Source organism: Pseudophryne corroboree, chromosome 1 (assembly GCF_028390025.1).
Source record: "Pseudophryne corroboree isolate aPseCor3 chromosome 1, aPseCor3.hap2, whole genome shotgun sequence".
Lineage (NCBI taxonomy): Eukaryota > Metazoa > Chordata > Amphibia > Anura > Myobatrachidae > Pseudophryne > Pseudophryne corroboree.
Window position 1 is genome coordinate 71168482 of NC_086444.1, and position 7129 is coordinate 71175610.

A 7129-nucleotide genomic window follows, 5' to 3' on the forward strand; every position below is an offset into this window, starting at 1 on the left:
TAAACCTAACCCTCCTTTCTACCAGCCTAAACCTAACCCCCCTCTCCCCCCCTGCAGCCTAACCCTAACCCTTCCTGGTGGTGTCTAAACCTAACCCCTCCCCCTGCAGCCTAAACCTAACCCTTCCTGGTGGTGTCTAAACCTAACCCCTCCCCCTGCAGCCTAAACCTAAAACAGTCTGACCCTCCCTGGGGAGCCGAAACCTAACCCTCCCTCCCCGCAGCCTAAACCTAACCCTTCCCCCTACGGCTTACCTCTCCGGTGGGATGGTGATCACACACACATGTACGTACGTATATACTGTATTTGGCTTTTAAAATTAAAGTATCCCTACCATATACAGTATATGTCAGGGGCAGATTTCCAGGGAAAGGAGGGCAGTCTTACCTGGATCTGTGGAGCGGGGTACCCTCCTCCCTGGTGGCACCATCTTCCCAGTGATATTCGAGAAGATGGTGCATGTGCACTAGAGAGCAAAGTCTCTAGCACAGAGCCTCTGCTTGCATTGTACAGCGCCATCTTTAAAAAACAACAAAAAAAAAACAACCAAAATAAGATGAGGTCAGGTGATCGGGGTGGCCAAGATGTTTGAAAGTGGTTCTTTAGCCGCTACATGCAGACATCTTGGCCACACAGATAATGGTACAAGACCAAACCTTCCCAGAGAAGGGCTGACAGTGATATTACCTGATGCACCTTACAATGCCCTGGATGGAGAGGTCAGACATATACACACATGGGAACAGCTCGGTCTGTACTTACCTGTACCGCGCTCCATGCTCAGTGGCGCACCCACCTAAAAAAATAATATATATATATTTTTTTGCTGCATGAGTATTATTAATGGCTGTCTAGCGTCCTCTGCAGCCTGCTGTCTTCCTGGTTGCACTTGTTGTAAGTGCTTAATATAAGTTTACTTTATTTTAATTATAGTACATATATATCCATGTGCATACATATATACACACACACACACATGATATATATACATGCGTATATACGTGTACTGTATGTATGTATATAAATATATATATATATATATATGTATGCATGTTTAATATGCTATGTGTATATGTACAGTATATGTGTATATGTATGCATATATATAGATAGATAGGTGTATATATATATATATATATATATACACCTATGTGTGTATAGAAATAAATATATATATATATATATATATATATATATATATATATATATACGTCACAGACACTAGTTTTACGGACCCAGCATATACTGGGTCATCTCAATCCCCACCCCCATGCTTGGCTCCACCCAGTTCTGGACCCCCCCCCCCCCCCCCCCATGCAAATCCTGCGTTTGCCACTGATGCGCCATGTATTTTCTGGAATTTACGGATAACAATTCCATTCTGAGAGAGAGAGAGAGAGAGAGGGGACAGACTCCAGAAAACATGACTTCATTTGCAATAAATATGTTTACAGTGAATTTAGCAAAGTAACTGGAGACAGTGCCATTTTCCCAGTGATTTTTGGTTCTCTGCTATGTGGGACTCCAGAGAGGTAAATAGAAGTTATGAGGGCAGGGTGTGCGGTGACGGCGCCCCTGGACCTCAGGGCACGTGTGCACCTCACACTATGTACTCATTATAAATACACCAGTGTGTGGATGGCTCAACTCAACCGCAACACTGCATTAAGGCAATTACCTTGTGGCACCATTTGCATAAAACATAATAATAATAATAATGGGTTCAGTATGAAAAGTCGGCAGTCGGGAGGCCGGCATTCAGCAATGCTGACAAGGGTGCGCATGGTACCCTAACCAAACTCCCCTAGCCCCTGACCCTCCCTGTCCGCAGGCTAAACCTAAACACCCCTATTGGGGCCTAACCCCAACCCCCCCTCCCCCATGGTGCCTAAACCTAACCCCCCTTTCCCGCAGCCTAAACTTATTTCTCCTCCATTAGTGCCTAACCCTAACATTCCCCAGGTGGTGCCTAACCCTAACCCCTCCTCTATGCAACCTAACCCAGGGCCGCAACTAGGAGGGGGCTAAGGGGTCACGTGCCTCGGGCGCTGCGTTTGAGGGGGCGCCGAGAACTGTGCCCGGCTCCCTCGTGTGCACCTCACACTATGTACTCATTATAAATACACCAGTGTGTGGATGGCTCAACTCAACCGCAACACTGCATTAAGGCAATTACCTTATGGCACCATTTGCATAAAACATAATAATAATAATAAGGGTTCAGTATGAAAAGTCGGTAGTCGGGAGGCCGGCATTCAGCAATGCTGACAGGGGTGCGCATGGTACCCTAACCAAACTCCCCTAGCCCCTGACCCTCCCTGTCCGCAGGCTAAACCTAAACACCCCTATTGGGGCCTAACCCCAACCCCCCCTCCCCCATGGTGTCTAAACCTAACCCCCCTTTCCCGCAGCCTAAACTTATTTCTCCTCCATTAGTGCCTAACCCTAACATTCCCCGGGTGGTGCCTAACCCTAACCCCTCCTCTATGCAACCTAACCCAGGGCCGCAACTAGGAGGGGGCTAAGGGGTCACGTGCCTCGGGCGCTGCGTTTGAGGGGGCGCCGAGAACTGTGCCCGGCTCCCTCGTGTGCACCTCACACTATGTACTCATTATAAATACACCAGTGTGTGGATGGCTCAACTCAACCGCAATACTGCATTAAGGCAATTACCTTGTGGCACCATTTACATAAAACATAATAATAATAATAAGGGTTCAGTATGAAAAGTCGGCAGTCGGGAGGCCGGCATTCAGCAATGCTGACAAGGGTGCGCATGGTACCCTAACCAAACTCCCCTAGCCCCTGACCCTCCCTGTCCGCAGGCTAAACCTAAACACCCCTATTGGGGCCTCTCCCCAACCCCCCCCCCTTCCCCATGGTGCCTAAACCTAACCCCCCTTTCCCGCAGCCTAAACTTATTTCTCCTCCCTTAGTGCCTAACCCTAACATTCCCCGGGTGGTGCTTAACCCTAACCCCTCCTCTATGCAACCTAACCCAGGGCCGCAACTAGGGGGGGGGGGCTAAGGGGTCACGTGCCTCGGGCGCTGCGTTTGAGGGGGCGCCGAGAACTGTGCCCGGCTCCCTCGTGTGCACCTCACACTATGTACTCATTATAAATACACCAGTGTGTGGATGGCTCAACTCAACCGCAACACTGCATTAAGGCAATTACCTTGTGGCACCATTTGCATAAAACATAATAATAATAATAAGGGTTCAGTATGAAAAGTCGGCAGTCGGGAGGCCGGCATTCAGCAATGCTGACAAGGGTGCGCATGGTACCCTAACCAAACTCCCCTAGCCCCTGACCCTCCCTGTCCGCAGGCTAAACCTAAACACCCCTATTGGGGCCTAACCCCAACCCCCCCCCCCCCCCATGGTGCCTAAACCTAACCCCCCTTTCCCGCAGCCTAAACTTATTTCTCCTCCCTTAGTGCCTAACCCTAACATTCCCCGGGTGGTGCCTAACCCTAACCCCTCCTCTATGCAACCTAACCCAGGGCCGCAACTAGGGGGGGGGCTAAGGGGTCACGTGCCTCGGGCGCTGCGTTTGAGGGGGCGCCGAGAACTGTGCCCGGCTCCCTCGAGCAGCTGCTCGCCCGCCCGTCGCAATCTTTGCCTGTAGTCAGGCCCAGGCCCGGCCCTACGCATGCACAGACTACACCGCTGTGTAGAGTGCCGAACCAGTGAGCGCGCTGCTGAAGTCACGCTCACCCGCCGCTGGCCGCTCACCACCACCCGCCACTGGCCGCCGACCACAAACCACCGCCGGCTGCTCACCTCAGTCCAAGAGTTCACTTCACACAGCTTCTAAGGGGGGAGTGCAAAGTATGTACCCACTTCTACATTTGTAATGCTTGCATGTGTGTGCTGTGGATTATTCGTACTAGAGACTGTACATGCTTATTGCACATACAGCAGTATAGTTAGTACAAACGTACAAAGCAACATGTGTGCACTTAGACACAAGCCTGAGACAACACATCTGCTGCCTATACTAAAACAGACAGGCATGCAGAGCTCCTATGATCTTCATCTCAGTCAGGGCCGGATCTGGGGCTTTGCGCGCCCCGGGCGGCAATGGGGGGCGTGGCTTCGTACAGGGGGCGTGGTCATTTACGCCCCCTGTACAGACTACTGTAGCGCTCTGAAATGTGGCCCCCACTGCCGATGGCCACTGTGAAGCCCTTCGTGGAGAGGTCCTTTAATGTGCGGTGCGCGATGACATCATCGCGCACCGCACAGTAAAGGACCTCTCCACGAAGGGAAACTCTAGTTTCCCTTCACAGCGGCCAGCGGGGGGCACAGCAGCAGCGGATCTTGCCCTGGTGCGGCGCCCTCCAGAAGGCGGCGCCCCGGGCAAAAGTCCTGCTTGCCCGTGGCAAGATCCGCTACTGATCTCAGTGCTTTAGTTGTCTATTCATACTGTAGCAATACATTTATAATCTATTTTTTGAATGGGGCAAGAAGCTAATTACAATATGTTTGTAAAATACAGTGAATAGACAGTTTATTAAATGATTAAAATGTGTGTCAGTGGATTTGTGAAGACCTTTCACACTTTTCACACAATATGACAGCATGAAGGGAGCAACATCTAAATAATTTGTTTTTAATAAATAGGATTGCTATAAAATTAAATGTATTTCAATATAGTTCAACGCCTCTTCATCATATCACAGAACACATAATCTGAAAACCCATTATCCAGAACCAGACCCGGCCCTACGCATATGCGGACTAAGCCGCTGCGTAGAGCACCAGACCAGTGAGGGCACTGCTGAACTCATGCTCACCCGCCGCTGGCCGCTCACCACCACCTGCCGCGGCTCCTCTGTGGTGTAACGTGTATAAGCGGCTCTACTGTGCTGTCATATTAACAGCTCCGTCACAGTCCCGCGCAACTGCATGTCCCCGCCCATCCCTCTGTGCGACCGCCCGCCAACAAAGTTCCAACAAAGAAATGGCACTCAGAGACAGGCAAAAATTTTAATAGCTGTATTCAATACCACAAATCACTCAGTCAAACGTTTTTTTTTTGTCTGTCTCAGAGTGCCATTCCTTTGTTGGAACTTAGGGGGTAATTCCAAGTTGATCGCAGCAGGAATTCTGTTAGCAATTGGGCAAAACCAGGGCCCTCATTCCGAGTTGTTCGCTCGCAAGGCGAATGTAGCAGAGTTACACACGCTAAGCCGCCGCCTACTGGGAGTGAATCTTAGCTTCTTAAAATTGCGACCGACGTACGCGCAATATTGCGAATACAAACGAGTTAGCAGTTTCAGAGTAGCTCCAGACTTACTCTGCCTGTGCGATCATTTCAGTGCTTGTCGTTCCTGGTTGACGTCACAAACACACCCAGCGTTCGCCCAGGCACTCCCACCGTTTCCCCGGCCACTCCTGCGTTTTTTCCGGAAACGGTAGCGTTTTCAGCCACACGCCCCTGAAACGCCGTGTATCCGCCCAGTAACACCCATTTCCTGTCAATCACATTACGATCGCCGGAGCGAAGAAAAAGCCGTGAGTAAAAATACTTTCTTCATAGTAAAGTTACTTGGCGCAGTCGCAGTGCGAACATTGCGCATGCGTACTAAGCGGATTTTCACTGCGATGCGATGAAAAATACCGAGCGAACAACTCGGAATGAGGGCCCATGTGCACTGCAGGGGAGGCAGATATAACATGTGCAGAGAGAGTTAGATTTGGGTGTGGTGTGTTCAATCTGCAATCTAATTTGCAGTGTAAAAATAAAGCATCCAGTATTTACCCTGCACAGAAACAAAATAACCCACCCAAATCTAACTCTCTCTGCACATGTTATATCTGCCTCCCCTGCAGTGCACATGGTTTTGACCAACTGCTAACAAATTTCCTGCTGCGATCAACTTGGAATTACCCCCTTTGTGTATACAGTAGTATGAATTGAGCACCTGAGCAAGTTGCCTTTTTTATGAAATATATACTGTGGGGTATATTTACTAAAAATCGTATTTTCCCGTTTGAGGTCAAAGTTCAATCACGAATGACATCGAAAGTGTAAATATGCAACTTTTTGAATTTAGTACGACTAATTTACTAAGCTGCCGTATTCTGCATTTTTCGGTTTTACCGATGTCGATGTCATTCGTTTTTTTAGGCAGTGTTTTACGTGAGTGACTTGTAAAACACTGCCGACTTTAATACAATGAATCTCGGGCGGATCTGAGAGATCCGTGCTGGGCTTCATTGTGCACCTTGTTAAAAAAAACAAACAGTGTTAAAATAAAAAAAAAAATTGCGTGGGGTCCCCCCTCCTAAGCCAAACCAGCCTCGGGCTCTTTGAGCCGATCCTGGTTGCAAAAATATGGGGGGAAAAATGATAGAGGTTCCCCCATATTTAAACAACCAGCACCGGGCTCTGCGCCTGGTCCTGGTTCCAAAAATACGGGGGACAAAAAGCGTAGGGGTCCCCCGTATTTCTGAAACCAGCACCGGGCTCCACTAGCCAGATACATAATGCCACAGCCGGGGGACACTTTTATATAGGTCCCGGCGGCCCTGGCATTACATAACCAACTAGTCACCCCTGGCCGGGGTACCCTGGAGGAATGGGGACCCCTTCAATCAATGGGTCCCCCCCCCTCCAGCCACCCAAGGACCAGGGGTGAAGCCCGAGGCTGTCCCCCCCATCCAAAGGCTGCGGATGGGAGGCTGATAGCCGTTGTGTAAAAAAATGAATATTGTTTTTAGTAGCAGTACTACAAGTCCAAGCAAGTCTCCCCCGCAAGCTGGTACTTGGAGAACCACAAGTACCAGCATGCGGAGGAAAACCGGGCCCGCTGGTACCTGTAGTACTACTACTAAAAAAATACCCCAATAAAAACATAACACACACACCTTGAAAGTATAACTTTAATACATACATTATGTTCACACGAGGGTCGGTCCTCTTCTCCATGTAGAATCCATGGGGTACCTGTGGAAAAAATTATACTCACAAAATCCAGTGTAGATGGCTCTTCTTGTAATCCATTTGTAATCCAGGTACTTGTCAAAATAAAAAAACGGACACTCGACCTCGCACTGAAAGGGGCCCCATGTTTTCACATGGGACCCCTTTCCCCGAATGCCAGAAACCCACTCTGACTT